We start from the raw sequence: 19977 nt of genomic DNA, 5'->3' as shown, positions 1-19977 counted from the left end.
AGTTAATGAAGGAAAACATTTAAAATTCCACATTATCAAGACAATATAATATAAAATAACATAGAAAGTTCCTGAAAACAATCTAATAAGAGACATAATACTTCTAACATAATATACATGTTGATTTCTTGGGCAGATATCATAGTTAGCTTGTCATAATATAGTTATTAAAAGTTGTCAATGTAAAGTGTGTAACTACCCTTCACCATCGAAGAATATATGTCATCAGATAAAAAAGTAATAGTACGGAATTAATCCTGTAATCTGCCATCAAACAATTTACCTTTGTCTTCTAAATGAGGAATATAATTTTTAATAGGAAACGACAATATCAGTACCTAAATCAACAATTTCTTCATCCCTTCATCTTTGCATCAAAATGAAAGGTGTTTTACCTTTATACAAAAAATAATAATGAGTACAAAATGTCATCTATAGACCTAGAGAGCACCTGTCTCCTTTGTATCAAAGATGAAGTCTAGCCACTAAGTCAATCCATACATGCCTAAGGCCTCAACAAATCTCAATGTTTAGAAATTAAAATTTAAAACCCATAATGATTGAGAACGAAATACTAAAAGTCTAATAACATCCAACCAAAAATAATATAATATTTAAAAATATATCATACAAATAGTATATCAAGGAGGAAGAAATATGTAGTAGTAGAGAATAAGAGAGGAGGAGGAGGATGAGGAAGAGGAAGCGAGGAGGAGAAAAGGAAGAGGAGATGAGAAAGAGAGGAGCAGAGGAAGAGTGGAGGAAGGAAGAGAGATGGAAAGCAAGAGCGGAGGAAGAGTGGAAGAGGGGAGGAAGAGTGGAGGAAACGGAGTGATGAGGAAGATTGGAGTGAGGGAGAGAAGAGGGAAGAGTAGAGGAGAAGAGAGGTGGAGGAGAGGAGGAAGAGGAGAAGATGAGGTGAGAAAGAGTGGAAGGAGGAAGAGAGGTGGAGGAGAGGAGGAAGAGGAGGAGAGAAGGAAGAGTAGAGGAAAGGAATAGAGGAGAAGAAGAGGAAAGGAGGAGTGGCGGAAAGAAGGAAGAGATGAGAAGATGAGGAAAGGAGGAGAGGAGGAAGAGTGGAGGAGGGGAGGAAGAGTGGAGGGAGGAAGAGCGATGGAGGATAGGAAGAGTGTAGAAGAGGAGGGAGGAAAGGAAGAGATAAGAAGAGAAGGAAATGAAGAGAGGTGGAGGAGAGGAGTGGAAGAGTGGAGAAGGAGGATGAGGAAAGGAAGAGTGGATGAGTGGAGGAGAGGATGAGATAACAAATTTGTAATAAAAAAAATGTAGGAAATTTTCTGTTATGATATTACTTTTAGTAGTAATTGACTAGTAAAAAAAGTTTCTCAAAGAACACAAAATAGATCAATAAAAAACCATGAATATGTTTACCTCGCTCTATAAAATATATAAACATATCAAGTATCTTTTGTCATCAATCTTTACAAAGTTCATTGCTACACTGCTAAAAGCACATAAACTGGCATGGAAAACCTGCATTATTAGACAATCCTAGAGAACTACAAATTTTACAAATAATGGAAAATTATGAAAAGAAATATAATAAACATAGAGTTAAAGAAGGAAAACATTTGAAGTTCCACATTATCAAGACTATATAATGTAAAATAAAATACAAAGTTCTTGAAAACAATATAATAATAGACATAATGCTTTTAACATAACATACATGTTGATTCCTTGGGCAAAAATACCGTAGTTACCTTGTCATAACTTGTCAAAATACCCTTCATCATCGAAGAAACGAGGAACAAAGGAGAATATGAAGAAAGAGTGGAGAGAGGGAGAGATGAGGAAAGGATGAGAGAATGAAGAATGGAGGAGAGGAGGAAGCGTGGAGAAGAGAAGGCAGTGAGGAGCGGAGGAGGAAACGAGGAAGAGTGGAGGTGTGGAGGAAGAGTAGAAAAGAGGAGGAATGGAAGAGAAGTGGAAAAGAGTGGAGAGGAGGAAGATAGGAGAAGAGTGGAGGAGAGGAAGAGATGAGGAAGAATGGATAAAGGGAGAGGAAGAGATGAGGAAGAATGGATAGAGGGAGAGAGGAGGAAGGGTGGAAGGAGGAAGAGAGCTGGAGGAGAGGAGGAAGAGTGAAGGAGAGGAACAAAGGAGAATATGAAGAAAGGAAGATTGAAGGAAGAGTAGAGGGGAGAAGGAAGAAAGGAGAAGCGAAGAAGAGGATGAAGATTGGAGGAGTGGATGAATAGAGAAGGAGGGGAGGAAGAGAGATGAGGATAGGAAGAGTGGAGAAAAGGAGAAAAGGAAGAGAGGATGAAGAGTGGAGAAGAGGATGAAAATAGGAGAAGGTAAAATGAAGAGAGGATGAAGAGTGGAGGAGAGGAGGAAAATAGGAGAAGGGAAAAGGAAGAGAGGATGAAGAGTGGAGGAGAGGAGGAAGATAGGAGAAGGGGAAGAGTGGAAGAGTAGAAGAGAGGAGGATCAGGAAAGGAAGAAAGGAGGAAAGGAATAAAGGAGGAAGAGTGGACCAGATGAGGAAGATATGAGAAGATGAGGAAGAGTGAAGGATAGGAGAAAGAGTAGAGGAGTGGAAGAGGGGAGAAGAGGAGGAGGAAAAGAAGAGCGGAGGAGAGAAGTACGGAAAAAATGTGTAATAAAAGAAAATATAGGAAATTTTATACTATTTTAGCAGTAATTGACTGTTAAAAAATGTTTCTCATAATATGCATTACAAAAATAATGCATCAAAGAACACAAAATAGATCAATAAAAAAACATGAATATGTTTACCTTGCTCTATAAGATAAATAAACATAGCAAGTATCTTCCGTCAATAATCTCTACGAAGTTCGTCGCTACAATGCTAAAAGTACATCAACCGGCATGGAAAACCTACATTATTAGACAATCCTAGAGAACTACAAATTTTACAAATAATGGAAAAGTATGATTAATCTACAAACAAATATAACAAGCCTAGAGTTATGAAAGAAAACATTTGAACCAAATTATCAAGACAATATAATGTAAAATAAAATTGAAAGTTCCTGAAAACAATCCAATAAGAGACATAATGCTTCTAACAAAACATACCTCTTGATTCCTTGGGTAGAAAATACCACTAATGGATTGTCATGATATAGTCATTGAAAGTTGTCAATGTAAAGTGTGTAACTACCCTTCATCATCAAAGAATATGTCATCAGATAAAAAAATAATAGTAAGGAATTATTCCTGTAATCTGCCATCAAACAATTTTCCTTTGTCATCTAAATGAGGTGTATAATTTAGAATAGGAAACGACAATATCAGTACTTAAATCAACATTTCTTCATCTCTTCATCTTTGCATCAAAATGAAAGTTATTCCTGAATAAAGGGCTTAGACTTATAAAGAGTATTTTATACAAAAAAATAATGAGTACAAAATGTCATCTATAGACCTAGAGAGCAGTCTTTGTATCAAAGCTAAAGAATAGCCACTAATTCTATCCAATCAAAGTTGTACATGCATAAGGCCTCAACAAATCTCAAGGTTTAGAAATTAAAAGTTAAAACCCTTAATGATAGAGAAAGAAATACTAAAAGTTTAATAACATCCAATCAAAAATAATATAATATTCAAAAATATAATATACAAATAGTATATCAAGGAGGAAGAAATATGTAATAGGAGAGAGTAAGAGAGGAGGAGGATGAGGAAGAAGAAGCGAGGAGGAGAAAAGGAATAGGAGATGAGAAAGAAATGAGGAGAGGAAGAGTAAAGGAAGGAAGAGAGGTGGAGAAGAGGAGGAAGAGGAGGAAATGAAGAGCGGAGGAAGAGTGGAGGAAGAGTGGAGAGAGGGAGAGAGGAGGGAAGAGTGGAGGAGAAGAGAGGTGGAGGAGAGGAGGAAGAGTGGAGGAGAGGAATAGAGGAGTCGAAGAGGAAAGGAAGAATGAAGGAGAGAAGGAAGATAGGAGAAGATGAGGAAAGGAAGAGAGGAGGAAGAGTGGTGGCAAAGAGGAAGAGTGGAGCAAGGGAGGAAGAGTGGAGGGAGGAAGAGCGATGGAGGAGTGGAATAGTGTAGAAAAGGAGGGAGGAAAGGAAGAGATGAGAAGAGAAGGAAAGGAAGAGAAGAGGAACAGTGGAGCAGAGGTGGAAGAAGAGTGGAGGAAGGAAGAAAGGTGGAGGAGATGAGTGGAAGAGTTGAGAAGATGAGGAGGAAAGGAAGAGTGGATGAGTGGAGGAGAGGAGGATGGAAAAAAATTGTAATGAAAAAAATATAGGAAATTTTTTGTTATGATATTACTTTTAACATTAATTGACTGGTAAAAAAGTTTCTCAAAGAACACAAAATAGATCAATAAAAAATCATAAATATGTTTACCTCTCTATATAAAATACATAAACGTAGCAAGTATCTTTTGTCATCAATCTTTACAAAGTTCATTGCTACACTGCTAAAAGCACATAAACTGGCAAGGAAAACCTGCATTATTAGACGATCCTAGAGAACTACAAATTTTACAAATAATGAAAAATTATGAAAAGAAATATAATAAACATAAAGTTAATGAAGGAAAACGTTTGAAGTTCTACATTAAAATTATGACAAGTTCTATATAATGTAAAATAAAATACAAAGTTCCTTAAAACAATCCAATAATAGACATAATGCTTTTAACATAACATACATGTTGATTCCTTGGGCAAAATATCGCAGTTAACTTGTCATAACTTGTTAAAATAACCTACATCATCGAAGAATATATGTCATCAGATAAAAAAGTAATAGCACAAAATTAATCCTATAATTTGCCATCAAACAATTTACTTTTACCGTCAAATGAGGAGTATAATTTCGAAGAGGAAACGACAATATCATTTCCTAAATAAAAAATTTCCATCCTTTCATCTTTGCATCAAAATGAAAAGTATTCCTGAATAAAAAGGACTAAGACCGATAAAGAGTATTTTATACAAAAAAATATAATGAGTACAAAATGGCATCCATAGACCTAGAGAGTGCCTGCCTCCTTTGTATCAAAACTGAAAACTAGCCACTAAGTCTATACAATCAAAATCGTACATGCCTAATACCTCCTTAACAAATCTAAAAGTTTGGAAATTAAAATTTAAAACTTGTAAAGATTGGGACAGAAATACTAAAAGTCTAATCACATTTAACCAAAAATAATATAATATTTAAAAATATAACATACAAATAGTATATCTAAGAGGAATAAATGTGTAGTAGATAGGAGGAAATGAGGAAAGGAAGATAGGATGAAAAGTGCAGGAGACGGAGAGATGAGAAAGAGTGGAGAGAGGGACTGATGAGGAAAGGATGAGAGAAAGAAGAATGGAGGAGAGGAGTAAGAGTGGAGAAGAGAAGGCAGAGAGGAGTAAAGGAGGAAAGGAGGAGACGAGGAAGAGTGAAGGTGTGGAGGAAGAGTGGAGGAGGGGAGGAAGAGTGGAAGAGTAGAGGAGGAAAGGAAAAGAAGAGGAACAGTGGAGCAGGGGAGGAAGAAAAGTGGGCGGAGGAAGAGAGGTGGAAGAGAGGAAGAGTGGAAGAGTGGAGAAGAGGAGGAGGGAAAAAATTTGTAATAAAAAAAATGTAGGAAATTTTCTGTTATGATATTACTTTTAGCAGTAATTGACTGGTAAAAAAAGTTTCTCAAAGAACAGAAAATAGATCAATAAAAAACCATCAATATGTTTACCTCGCTCTATAAAATACATAAACATAGCAAGTATCTTTTGTCATCAATCTTTACAAAGTTCATTGCTACACTGCTAAAAGCACATAAACTGGCATGGAAAACCTGCATTATTAGACAATCCTAGAGAACTACAAATTTTGCAAATAATCAAAAATTATGATAAGAAATATAATAAACATAGAGTTAATGAAGGAAAATGTTTGAAGTTCCACATTATCAAGACTATATAATGTAAAATAAAATACAAAGTTCCTGAAAAAGATCCAATAATAGACGTAATGCTTTTAACATAACATACATGGTTATTGCTTGGGCTAAATACCGCAGTTAACTTGTCATAACTTGTCAAAATACCCTTCATCATCGAAGAATATATGTCATCAGATAAAAAAGTAATAGTAATGAATTAATCCTATAATCTGCCATCAAACTATTTACTTTTGCCGTCAAATGAGGAGTATAATTTTGAATAGGAAACGACAATATCATTACCTAAATCAAAATTTATTCATCCCTTCATCTGTGCATCAAATAGAAAAGTTTTCCTGAATAAAAAGGACTAAGACCTACAGAGTATTTTATACAAAAAATAATAATGGGTTCAAAATGTCATCTATAGACCTAGAGAGCGTCTGCCTCTTTTGTATCAAAGCTGAAGGCTAGCCACTAAGTCTATACAATCAAAGTCGAACATGCCTAAGACCTCCTTAACAAATCTCAATGTTTGGAAGATAAAATTTAAAACCTGTAAGGGTTGGGAAAGAAATACTAAAAGTCTAATCACATCCAACCGAAAATAATATAATATTTAAAAATATAACGTACAAATAGTATATCTAAGAGGAAGAAATGTGTAGTAGATAGGAGGAAATGAGGAAATGATAAGAAGAGGAAGAGTGCGGGAGATGGGGAGATGAGAAAGAGTAGAGAGAGGGAGAGATGAGGAAAGGGTGAGAGAATGAAGAATGGAGGAGAGGAGGAAGCGTGGAGAAGAGGAGGAAAGGAGGAGACGAGGAAGAGTGGAGGTATGGAGGAAGAGTGGAAAAGAGAAGGAATGGAAGAGATGAGAAGATGAGGAAAGGAAGAGATGTGGAGAAGAGTGGAGAGGAGGAAGATGGGATAAGATGAGAGAAAGAGTGGAGGAGAAGAGGAAGAAATGAGGCAAAGACAGGGGGAGGAAAAGAGGAGGAAGAGGAGGCGGAGGAAAGGAAGAGAAAGAGTGGAAGTGTGGAGGAGAGGGAGAGATGAGGAAGAGTGGAGAGAGGGAGAGAAGAGGAAAAGTGGAGTAGAGGAGGAAGAGAGGAGGAGAGGAGGAAGAGAGGTGGCGGAGAGGAGGAAGAATGAAGGAGGGGAAGAGAGGAGAATATGAAGAAGGAAGAAATGAGGAAGAGTAGAGAGGAGAAGGAAGAGAGGAGAATCGGAGAAAAGGATGAGGATTTGAGGCATGGAGGAAGAGCGGAGGAGGGAGGAAGAGAGATGGAGAGAAAGAGTGGAGATGAGGAGGAAAGGAAAAGAGGATGAAGAGTGGAGGAGAGGTGGATGATAGGAGAAGAGGAGGAAAAGTGGAAGAGAGGAGGAAGAGGAAAGGAATAAAGGAGGAAGAGTGGAGGAGAGAATGAAGAGTGGAAAAAAGGAGGAAAATAAGAAAAGAGGAAAGGAGGAAAGAAAGTGAGGAGGAAGAGTGGAGCAAATGAGGATGATATGAGAAGATGAGGAAGAGTGAAGGAGAGGAGGAATAGTAGAAGAGGAGGAGGAAAAGAAGAGTGGAGGAGAGAATGAGGGAAAAAACTTGTAATAAAAGAAAATATAGGAAATTTTCTACTATTTCAGCAGTAATTGACTGTTAAAAAATATTTCTAGTAATATGCATTACAAAAATAATACATCAAATAACACAAAATAGATCAATAAAAATACATGAATATGTTTACCTTACTCTATAAAATACATAAACATAGCAAGAATCTTCCGTCATCAATCTATGCAAAGTTCGTCACTACAATGCTAAAAGTACATCAACCGGCATGGAAAACCTGCATCAATAGATAATCCTAGAGAACTACAGATTTTGTAAATAATGGAAAAGTATGATTAATCTACAAATAAATATAACAAACCTAGAGTTATGAAAGAAAACATTTGAACCAAATTATCAGGACAATATAATGTAAAATAAAATAGAAAGTTCCTGGAAACAATCCAATAAGAGACATAATGCTTCTAACATAACATACCTTTCGATTCCTTGCGTAGAAAATACCACAGTTGGCTTTTCATAATATATTTATTGAAAGATGTCAATGTAAAGTGTGTAACTACCCTTCATCATTGAAGAATATATGTCATTAGATAAAAAAGTAATAGTAAGGAATTAATACTGTAATCTGCCATCAAACAATTTTCCTTTGTCATCTAACTGAGGAGTATAATTTCGAATAGCAAACGACAATATCAGTACCTAAATCAACATTTCTTCATCCCTTCATCTTTGCATCAAAATGAAAGGTATTCCCTGAATAAAGGATTTAGACTTATACATAGTATTTTATACAAAAAAAAAATAATGAGTACAAAATGTCATCTATAGACCTAAAGAGTGTCTACCTTCTTTGTATCAAAGCTGAAGTCTAGCCACTAAAGTCTATCCAATCAAAGTTGTACATGCTTAAGGCCTCAACAAATTTCAAGGTTTAGAAATTAAAATTTAAAACTCATAATGATTGAGAAAGAAATACTAAAAGTCTAATGACATCCAACCAAAAATAATATAATATTTAAAAATATAACATACAAATAGTATATAAAAGATGAAGAAATTTGTAATAGTAGAGAGTAGAAGAGGAGGAGGAGGATGAGGAAGAGGAAGCGATGAGGAGAAAAGGAAGAGGTGATGAGAAACAGAGGAGGAGAGGAAGAGTGGAGGAAAGAAGAGAGGTGGAGAAGAGGAGGAAATGAAGAGCCGAGGGAGAGTGGAAGAGAGGAGGAAGAGTGGAGGAGAGGGAGTGATGAGGAAGAGTGGAGAGGGGGAGAGAGGAGGGAAGAGTGAAGGTGAAGAAAGGTGGAGGAGATGAGGTGAGAAGGAGTGGAAGGAGGAAGAGAGGTGGAGGAGCGGAGGAAGAGGAGGAGAGAAGGAAGAGTGGAGGAGAGGAATAGAGGAGAAGAAGAGGAAAGGAATAGTGGAGGAGAGAAGGAAGACAGGAGAAGATGAGGAAATGATGAGAGGAGGAAGAGTGGAGGCGTGGAGGAAGAGTGGAGGTGGGGAGGAAGAGCGATGGAGGAGTGGAAGAGTGATGGAGGAGTGGAAGAGTGTAGAAGAGGAAGGAGGAAAGGAAGAGATGAGAAGAGAAGGAAAGGAAGAGAAGAGGAATTGTGGAGCAAAGGAGGAAGAAGAGTGGAGGGAGGAAGAGAGGTGGAGGAGAGGAGTGGAAGAACGGAGAAGAGGAGAGGAAGAAAGGAAGAGTGGAAGAGTGGAGAAGGGGAGGAGGGAAAAAATTTGTAATGAAAAACATGTAAAAAAATTTCTGTTAAAATATTACTTTTACCAGTAATTGACTGGTAAAAAGGTTTCTCAAACAACACAAAATAGATCAATAAAAAAAATCAATATGCTTATCTCGCTCTATAAAATATATAAACATAGCAAGTATCTTCTGTCATCAATGTTTACAAAGTTCATTGCTACACTGCTAAAAGCACATAAACTGGCATGGAAAACCTGCATTATTAGACAATCCTAGAGAACTACAAATTTTACAAATAATGGAAAATTATGATAAGAAAAATAATAAACATAGAGATAATGAAAGAAAACGTTTGAAGTTCCACATTATCAAGACTATATATATAATGTAAAATAAAATACAAAGTTCCTTAAAACAATCCAATAATAGACATGAAGCATTTAACATAACATACCTGTTGATTCCTTGGGTAAAATACCGCCGTTAACTTGTTATAACTTGTCAAAATACCCTTCATCATCGAAGAATATATGTCATCAGATAACAAAGTAATACTACGAAATTAATCCTATAATCTACCATCAAACTATTTACTTTTGACGTCGAATGAGGAGTATAATTTCTAATAAGAAACGACAATATCATTACCTAAATCTAAATTTCTTCATCCCTTCATCCTTGCATCAAAATGAAAAGTATTCCTAAATAAAAATGACTAAGACCTATAAAGAGTATTTTATTTATTAAAAAAATAATGAGTACAAAATGTCATCTACAGACCTTGAGAGCGTCTGCCTCCTTTGTATCAAAACTGAAGGTTAGCCACTAAATCTATACAATCAAAGTCATACATGCCTAAGTCCTCCTTAACAAATCTCAATGTTTGGAAATTGAAATTTAAAATTTGTAAGGATTGGGAAAGAAATACTAAAAGTCTAATCACGTCCAACCAAAAATAATATAATATTTAAAAATATAACATACAAATAGTATATCTAAGAGGAAGAAATATGCAGTAGTAGATAGGAGGAAATGAGGATAGGAATAGAGGAGGAAGAGTGCAGGAGATGGAGAGATGAGAAAGAGTGGAGAGAGGATGAGATGAGGAAAGGATGAGAGAATAAAGAATGGAGGAGAGGAGGAAGAGTGGAGAAGAGAAGGCAGTGAGAAGCAGAGGAGGAAAGGAGGAGACGATGAAGAGTGGAGAGGGGGAAGATAGGAGAAGAGGAGAGGAAGTGTGGAGGAGATGAGGCAAAGAGAGGGGGGAGGAAAAGAGGAGGAAGAGGAGGCGAAGGAAAGGAAGAGAAAGAGTGGAAGTTGGAGGAGAGGGAGAGATGAGGAATAGTAGAGAGAGGGAGAGAGGAGGAAAGGACGAGAGTAGGAAGGATTGGAGGAAAGGAGGAAGAGAGGAGAGGAGGAGGAGTGGAAGGAGGAAGAGAGGTGGAGGAGAGGAGGAAGAGTGAAGGAGAGGAAGAGGGAGGAAGGACGAGAGGTGGAGGAGGAAAGGAAGCGAGGAGCAAGAGTGGATGAGAGGGAGAGATGAGGAAGAGTGGAGAGAGGAGAAAGGACGAGAGGAGGAAGAGTGGAAGAGAGGAGGAGAGGAAGAGTGGAAAGAGGAAGAGGTGGAAAAGTGGATGAGAGGAAGAGAGGAGAAGTGGATGAGAGGAAGAGAGGAGAAGAGGAGGAAGAGTAGAGGAGAGAGGATGAGTGGAGGAGAAGAGGAGGCAAAGAGAGGGGAAGTAAAAGATGAGGAAGAGTGGAGGAAAAGAGGAAGAAATGAGGCAAAGAGAAGGGGGAGGAAACGTGGAGGAAGAGGAGGCGGAGGAAAGGAAGAAAAATAGTGGAAGAGTGGGAGAGGGAGAGATGAGGAAGAGTGGAGAGAGGGAGAGAGGAGGAAAGGACGAGAGGAGGAAGAGTGGAGGAGAGGTGGAAGAGAGGAAGAGAGGTGGAAGAGAGGAGGAGTGGAGGAGGAGTGGAAGGAGGAAGAGAGATGGAAGAGAGGAGAAGAGTGAAGGAGAGGAAGAGGGAGGAAGGAAGAGAGGTGGAGGAGAGGATGAAGAAGAGGAGGAGGAGGAAGAGGAAAGGAAGCGAGGAGCAAGAGTGGATGAGAGGGAGAGATGAGGAAGAGTGGAGAGAGGGAGAGAGGAGGAAAGGATGAGAGGAGGAAGAGGTGGAAGAGAGGGGAGGAGGAAAAGTGGATGAGAGGAAGAGAGGAGAAGAGGAGGAAGTGAGGAGCAAATGAGGAAAGATGAGACGAGGAAGAGTGGAGGTGTGAAGGAAGAGCGGAAAAGATAAGGAATGGAAGAGATGAGAAGATGAGGAAAGGAAGAGAAGTGGAGAAGAGTGGAGAGGAGGAAGATAGGAGAAGAGGAGAGAGGAAGAGTGGAGGAGAAGAGGAAGAGAGGAGGCAAAGTGAGGGGGAGGAAAAGAGGAGGCAGGGAAATACTAGAAGAGTAGAGGAGAGAGGGAGAGATGAGGAAGAGTGGAGAGAGGGAAGGAGGAGGAAGAGTGGAATGAGGAAGAGAGGTGGAAGAGTGGGAGGTGGAGGAGAGGTGGAGGAGAGGAGAATATGAAGAAAGGAAGAGAGGAGGAAGAGTTGAGGGGAGAAGGAAGAGAGGAAAAGCGGAGAAGAGGATGAAGATTGGAGGCGTGGGAGAAGAGCGGATGAGGGGAGAGAGATGGAGAATGGAGGAGAGGAGGAAGATAGGAGAAGAGGAGGAAAAGTGGAAGAGAGGAGGAAGAGTAGAAGAGAGAAGGAAGAGTGGAGCAGATGAGGAAGATATGAGAAGATGAGGAAGAGTGAATGAGGGAAGAAGAGTAGAGAAGTGGAAGAGGGGAGACGACGAGGAAAAGAAGAGTGGAGGAGAGAAAGAGGGAAAAAACTTGTAATAAAAAAAATATAAGAAATTTTCTACTATTTTAGCAATAATTGACTGTTAAAAAAAGTTTCTCATAATATGCATTTCAAAAATAATGCAAAAAAAAATACAAAATAGGTCAATAAAAAAACATGAATATGTTTACCTTGCTCTATAAAATACATAAACATAGCAAGTATCTTTCGTCATCAATTTGTACAAGTTCGTCACTACAATGCTAAAAGTACATCAACAGGCATGGAAAACATGCATTATAAGACAATCCTAGAGAACTACAGATTTTGCAAATAATGGAAAAGTATGATTAATCTACAAACAAATATAACAAACCTATAGTTATGAAAGAAAATGTTTGCACCAAATTATCAAGACAATATAATGTAAAATAAAATAGAAAGTTCCTGAAAACAATCCAATAAGAGACATAATGCTTCTAACATAACATACCTTTTGATTCCTAGGGTAGAAAATACCACAGTTGGCTTATCATATTACAGTCATTGAAAGCTGTCAATGTAAAGTGTGTAACTACCCTTCATCATCGAAGAATATATGTCATCAGATAAAAAAATAATAGTAAGGAATTAATCATGTAATCTGCAATCAAACAATTTACCTTTGTCATCTAAATGAGGAGTATAATTTCGAGTAGGAAATGACAATATCAGTACCTAAATCAACATTTCTTCATCCCTTCATCTTTGCATCAAAATGAAAGGTATTCCTGAATAAATGACTTAGACTTATAAAAGAGTATTTTATACAGAAAAAATAATGAGTATAAAATGTCATCTATAGACCTTGTGAGCGTCTACCTTCTTTGTATCAAAGCTGAAGTCTAGCCACTAAGTCTCTCCAATCAAAGTTGTACATGCTTAAGGCCTCAACAAATCTCAAGGTTTAGAAATTAAAATTTAAAACCCATAATGATTGAGAAAGAAATACTAAAAGTCTAATGACATCCAACCCAAAATAATATAATATTTAAAAATATAACATACGAAAAGTATATCAAAGAGGAAGAAATATGTAGTAATAGAGAGTAGAAGAGGACGAGGAGGATGAGGAAGAGAAAGTGAGGAGGAGAAAAGGAATAGGAAATGAGAAAGAGAGGAGGAGAGGAGCAGTGGAGGAAGGAAGAAAGGTGGAGAAAAGGAGGAAGAGGAGGAAAGGAAGAGCGGAGGAAGAGTAGAAGAGAGGAGGAAGAGTGGAGGAGAGGGAGTGATGTGGAAGAGTGGAAAGAAGGAGAGAGGAAGGACGAGTGGAGGAGAAGAGAGGTGGAGGACAGGAGGTGGAGGAGTAGATGAGGTTAGAAAGAGTGGAAGGAGGAAGAGGGGTGGAGGTGAGGGGGAAGATGAGGAGAGAATGAAGAGTGGATGAGAGGAATAGAGGAGAAGAGAGGGAATGAAGAGTGGAGGAGAGAAGGAAGAGAGGAGAAGATGAGGAAATGAGGAGAGGAGGAAGAGTGTAGAAGAGGAGGGAGGAAAGGAAGAGATGAGAAGAGGAGGAAATGAAGAGAAGAGAAACAGTGGAGCAAAGGAGGAAGAAGAGTGGAAGGGAGGAAGAGAGGTGGAGGAGAGGAGGAGTGGAAGAGTGGAGAAGATGATGAGGAAAGGAAGAGTGGAGGAGAGGTGGAGGGAAAAAATTTGTAATAAAAAAATGTACGAAATTTTCTATTATGATATTACTTTTAGCTGTAATTGACTAGTAAAAAAAAAGTTTCTCAAGAACACAAAATAGATTAATAAAAAACCATGAATATTTACCTCGCTATATAAAATACATAAGCATAGCAAATATCTTATGTCATCAATCTTTTAGAAAGTTCATTGCTGCACTGCTAAAAGCACATAAACTGCCATGGAAAACATGCATTATTAGACAATCCTAGAGAACTACAAATTTTGCAAATAATGAAAAATTATGAGAGAAGGAAGAGTGGAGAAGACGGAGAGTGGAGAAGACGGAGAGTTGAGAAAGAGTGGAGAGAGGGAGAGAAGAGGAAAGGATGAGAGAAGGAAGAGTGGAGAAGAGAAGGCAGTGAGGAGCAAATGAGGAAAAGATGAGACGAGGAAGAGTGGAGGTGTGAAGGAAGAGTGGAAAAGATGAGTAATGGAAAGGATGAGAAGATGAGGAAAGGACGAGGAGTGGAGAAGAGTGGAGAGGAAGAAGATAGGAGAAGAGGAGAGGAAGAGTGGAGGAGAAGAGGAAGAGAGGAGGCAAAGTGAGGGGGAGGAAAAGTGGAGGCAGAGGAAAGGAAGAGAAAGAGTGGAAGAGTGGAGGAGAGGGAGAGATGAGGAAGAGTGGAGAAAGGGAGGGAGGAGGAAGAGTGGAAGGAGGAGGAGAGGTGGAGGAGAGGAGGAAGAGTGAAGGAGAGGAGGAAGAGTTCAGGGGAGAAGGAAGAGAGGAGAAGCGGAGAAGAGGATGAAGATTGGAGGTGTGGGGGAAGAGCGGATGAAGGGAGGAAGAGTGGAGGGAGGAAGAGAGATGGATGAGAGGAAGAGTGGAGATGAGAGGAAAGGAAGAGAGGAGGAAGAGTATAGGAGAGGAGGAAAATAGGAGAAAAGGAAAGGAAGAGAGGATGAGAATGGAGGAGATGAGGAAGATAGGAGAAGAGGAAGAAGAGTGGAAGAGAGGAGGAAGAGGAAAGGAATAAAGGAGGAAGAGTGAGGAGAGAAGGAGGAGTGGAGGGAGGAAGAGTGGAGCAGATGAGGAAGATATGAAAAGATGAGCAAGAGTAGAGGAGTGGAAGAGGGGAGAAGAGTATGAAAAGAAGAGTGGAGGAGAGAAAGAGGGAAAAAACTTGTAATAAAAAAAAATACTGGAAATTTTCTACAATTTTAGCAGTAATTGACTGTTAAAAAAAGTTTCTCATAATATGCATTTCAAAAAAATACATAAAAGAACACAAAATAGATAAATAAAAAAGCACGAATGTTTACCTTGCTCTATAAAATATATAAACATAGCAAGTATCTTCCGTCATCAATCTGTACAAAGTTCATCGCTACAATGCAAAAAGTACATCAACGGGAATGAAAAACCTGCATTATAAGACAATCATAGAGAACTACAGATTTTGCAAATAATGGAAAAGTATGATTAATCTACAATCAAATATAAAAAACCTATAGTTATGAAAGAAAATGTTTGCACCAAATTATCAAGACAATATAATGTAAAATAAAATAGAAAGTTCCTGAAAACAATCCAGTAAGAGACATAATGCTTCTAACATAACATACATTTTGATTCCTAGGGTAGAAAATACCTCAGTTGGCTTGTCATAATACAGTCATTGAAAGTTGTCAATGTAAAGTGTGTAACTACCTTCATCATCGAAAAATATATGTCATCAGATAAAAAAATAATAGTAAGGAATTAATCCTGTAATCTGCAATCAAACAATTTACCTTTGTCATCTAAATGAGGAGTATAATTTCGAGTAGGAAATGACAATATCAGTACCTAAATCAATCTTTCTTCATCCCTTCATCTTTGCATCAAAATGAAAGGTATTTCCGAATAAAGGACTTAGACTTATGAAGAGTATTTTATACAGAAAAATAATGAGTACAAAATGTCATCTATAGATCTAGTGAGCGTCTACCTTCTTTGTATCAAAGCTGAAGTCTAGCCACTAAGTCTCTCCAATCAAAGTTGTACATGCTTAAGGCCTCAACAAATCTCAAGGTTTAGAAATTAAAATTTAAAACCCATAATGATTGAGAAAGAAATACTAAAAATCTAATGACATCCAACCAAAAATAATATAATTTTTAAAAATATAACATACAAAAAGTATATCAAGGAGGAAGAAATATGTAGTAATAGAGAGTAGGAGAGGATGAGGAGGATGAGGAAGAGAAAGTGAGGAGGAGAAAGGAATAGGAGATGAGAAAGAGAGGAGGAGTGGAAGAAGGAAGAAAGGTGGAGAAGAGGAGGAAAGGAAGAGCGGAGGAAGAGTGGAAGAGTGGAGGAGAGGGAGTGATGCGGAAGAGTGGAGAGAGGGAGAGAGGGAAGAAGAGTGGAGGAGAGGAGGTAGAGGAGTAGATGAGGTGAGAAAGAGTGGAAGGAGGAAGAGAGGTGAAGGTGAGGAGAAAGAGGATGAGAGAAGGAAGAGTGGAGGAGAGGAATAGAAGAGAAGAAGAGGGAATGAAGAGTGGAGGAGAGAAGGAAGAGAGGAGTAGATGAGGAAATGAGGAGAGGAGGAAGAGTGTAGAATAGGAGGGAGGAAAGGAAGAGATGAGAAGAGGAGGAAAGGAAGATAAAAGGATCAGTGGAGCAGAAGAGGAAGAAGAGTGGAGGGAGAAAAAGAGGTGGAGCAGAAGAGGAGTGGAAGAGTGGAGAAGAGGATGAGGAAAGGAAGTGGAGGAGAGGTGGAGGGAAAAAATTTGTAATAAAAAAATGTACGAAATTTTCTGTTATGATATTACTTTTAGCAGTAATTGATTAGTAAAAAAAAAGTTTCTAAAAGAACACAAAATATATTAATAAAAAACCATGAATATGTTTACCTCGCTATATAAAATACATAAGCATTGCAAATATCTTCTATCATCAATCTTTACAAAGTTCATTGCTGCACTGCTAAAAGCACATAAACTGCCATAGAAAACCTGCATTATTAGACAATCCTAGAGAACTACAAATTTTACAATTATTGGAAAATTATGATAAGAAATATAATAAACATAGTTACTAAAGGAAAACGTTTGGAGTTCCACATTATCAAGACTATATAATGTAAAATAAAATACAAAGTTCCTGAAAACAATCCAATAATAGACATAATGTTTTTAACATAACATACCTATTGATTCTTTGGACAAAATACCGCAGTTAACTTGTCATAACTAGTCATAATATCCTTCATCATCGAATAATATATGTGATCAAATAAAAAAGTAATAGTACGAAATTAATCCTATAATCTGCCATCAAACTATTTACATTTGCTGTCAAATGAGGAGTATAATTTCGAATAGGAAACGACAATATCATTACCTAAATCAAAATTTCTTCATCTCTTCATCTTTGCATCAATATAAAAAGTATTCCTGAATAAAAAGGACTAAGATCTATAAAGAGTATTTTATATAAATAATAATAATGAGTACAAAATGTCATCAATAGACCCATAGAGCATCTGCCTCCTTTGTATCAAAGCTGAAGGCTAGCCACAAAGTCTATGCAATCAAAGTCGTACATGCCTAATACCTCCTTAACAAATCTCAAAATTTGAAAATTAAAATTTAAAACGTGTAAGGATTGGGAAAGAAATACTAAAAGTCTAATCACATCCAACCAAAAATAACATAATATTTAAAAATATAACATACAATTAGTATATCTAACAAGAAGAAATGTGTTGTAGATAGGAGGAAATGACGAAAAGAAGAGAGGAGGAAGAGTGCAGGAGACAGAGAGATGACAAAGAGTGGAGAGAGGGAGAGATGAGGAAAGGATGAGAGAATGAAGAATATAGGAGAGTAGGAAGAGTGGAGGTGTGGAGGAAGAGTGAAAAAGAGGAGGAATGGAAGAGATGAGAAGATGATGAAAGGAAGAGAAGTGGAGAAGAGTGGAGAGGAGGAAGATAGGAGAACAGGAGAGGAAGAGTGGAGGAGAAGAGCAAGAGAAGAGGCAAAGAGAGGGGGAGGAAAAAAGGAGAAATAGGAGGCAGAGGAAAGGGAGAGAAAGAGTGGAAGAGAGGGAGAGATGAGGAAGAGTGGAGAGAAGGAGATAGGAGGAAAGGACGAGAGGAGGAAGAGTAGAGGAGAGGAGAAAGAGACAAGGAGTAGAGGAAGAGAGTTGGAGGAAAGGAAGAGAGGAGGAAGAGTAAGAAGAGTGGAGGAAGAGTAGAGGGGGGAGAAGGAAGAGAGAAGAAGCAGAGAAGAGGATGAAGATTGGAGGCGTGAAGGAAGAGCGGAGAAAGGGAGGAAGAGTGGAGGGAGGAAGAGAGATGGAGGAGAGGAAGAGTGGAGAAAAGGAGGAACGGATGAGGGGATGAAGAGTGGAGGAGAGGAGGAAAATAGGAGAAGAAGAAAGGAATAGAGGAGGTAGAGTGGAAAAAAGGAGGAAGATAGGAGAAAAGGAGGAAGAGTAGAAGAGTGGAGGGAGGAATAGAGATGGAGGAGAGGAAGAGATGAGAAAAGGAGCAAAAGAAGAAAGGAGGAATAGTGGAGTAGATGAGGAAGATATGAGAAGATGAGGAAGAGTGAAGGAGAGGAGGAAGAGTAGAGGAGTGGAAAAGGGGAGAAGAGGAGAAGGAAAAGAAGAGTGGGGAGAGAATGAGGGAAAAAACTTGTAGTAAAAGAAAATATAGGAAATGTTCTACTATTTTAGTAGTAATTGACTGTTAAAAAAAGTTTCTCATAATATGCATTACAAAAATAATGCATCATAGAACACAAAATAGATCAATAAAAAAACATGAATATGTGTACCTTGCTCTATGAAATACATAAACACAGCAAGTATCTTCCGTCATCAATCTGTACAAAGTTTGTCGCTACAATGCTAAAAGTACAACAACTGGAGTGGAAAACCTGCATTATTAGACAATCCTAGAGAACTATAGATTTTGCAAATAATGGAAAAGTATGATTAATCTACAAAAAAATATAACAAACCTAGAGTTATGAAAGAAAAAGTTTGAACCAAATTATCAAGACAATATAATGTAAAATAAAATAGAAAGTTCCTGAAAACAATCCAATAAGAGACAAAATGCTTCTAACATCACATACCTTTTGATTCCTTAGGTAGAAAATACGACAGTTGGCTTGTCATAATATAGTCATTGAAAGCTGTCAATGTAAAGTGTGCAACTACCATTCATCATCGAAGAGTATACGTCATCAGATAAAAAAGTAATAGTAAGGAATTAATCTTGTAATCTGCCATCAAACAATTTATGTTTGTCATCTAAATGAGGAGTATAATTTCGAATAGGAAACGACAATATCAATACCCAAATCAACCTTTCTCCATCTCTTCATCTTTGCACCAAAATGAAAGGTATTCCTGAATAAAGGACTTAGACTTATAAAGAGTATTTTATACAAAAAATAATAATAATGAGTGCAAAATGTCATCTATAGACCTAGAGAGCGTCTACCTTCTTTGTATCAAAGCTGAAGTCTAGCCACTAAGTCCATCCAATCAAAGTTGTACATGCTTAAGGCCTCAACAAATCTCAAGGTTTGAAAATTAAAATTTAAAACCCATAATAATTGAGAAAGAAATACTAAAAGTTTAATGACATCCAACCAAAAATAATATAATATTTAAAAATATAACATACAAATAGTATATCAAGGGGGAAGAAATATGTAGTAGTAGAGAGTAGGAGAGGAGGAGGAGAATGAGGAATAGGAAGCGAGGAGGAGAAAAGGAAGAAGAGATGACAAAGAGAGGAGGAGAAGAAGGATGAGAGGTGGAGAAGAGGAGGAAGATGAGGAAAAGAAGAGCAGAGGAAGAGTATAGGAGAGGGAGTGATGAGGAAGAGTGGAGAGAGGGAGAGAAGAGGGAAGAGTGGAAGAGAAGAGAGGTAGAGGAGAGGAGGAAGAGGAGGAGAGAAGGAAGAGTGGAGGAGAGGAATATGGGAGAAGAAGAGGAAATGAAGAGTGGAGGAGAGAAGGAAGAGAGGAGAAGATGAGGAATGGAGGAGAGGAGGAAGAGTGGAGGAGGGGAGGAAGAGTAGAGGGAGGAAGAGCGATGGAGGAGAGGAAGAGTGTAGAAGAGGAGGGAAGAAAGGAAGAGATGAGAAGAGAAGGAAATGAAGAGAATAGGAACAGTGGAGCAGAGGAGGAAGAAGAGTGGAGGAAGGAAGAGAGGTGGAGGAGAGGAGGAGGAGTCGAAGAGTGGAGAACAGGAGGAGTAAAGGAAGAGTGGAGGAGAGAGGAGGAGGGAAAAAAATTGTAATAAAAAAAATGTAGGAAATTTTATGTTATAATATTACTT

This window comes from Juglans microcarpa x Juglans regia, chromosome 7D (assembly GCF_004785595.1).
Source record: "Juglans microcarpa x Juglans regia isolate MS1-56 chromosome 7D, Jm3101_v1.0, whole genome shotgun sequence".
NCBI classification, from domain to species: domain Eukaryota; kingdom Viridiplantae; phylum Streptophyta; class Magnoliopsida; order Fagales; family Juglandaceae; genus Juglans; species Juglans microcarpa x Juglans regia.
This window is presented reverse-complemented; position numbering follows the sequence as displayed.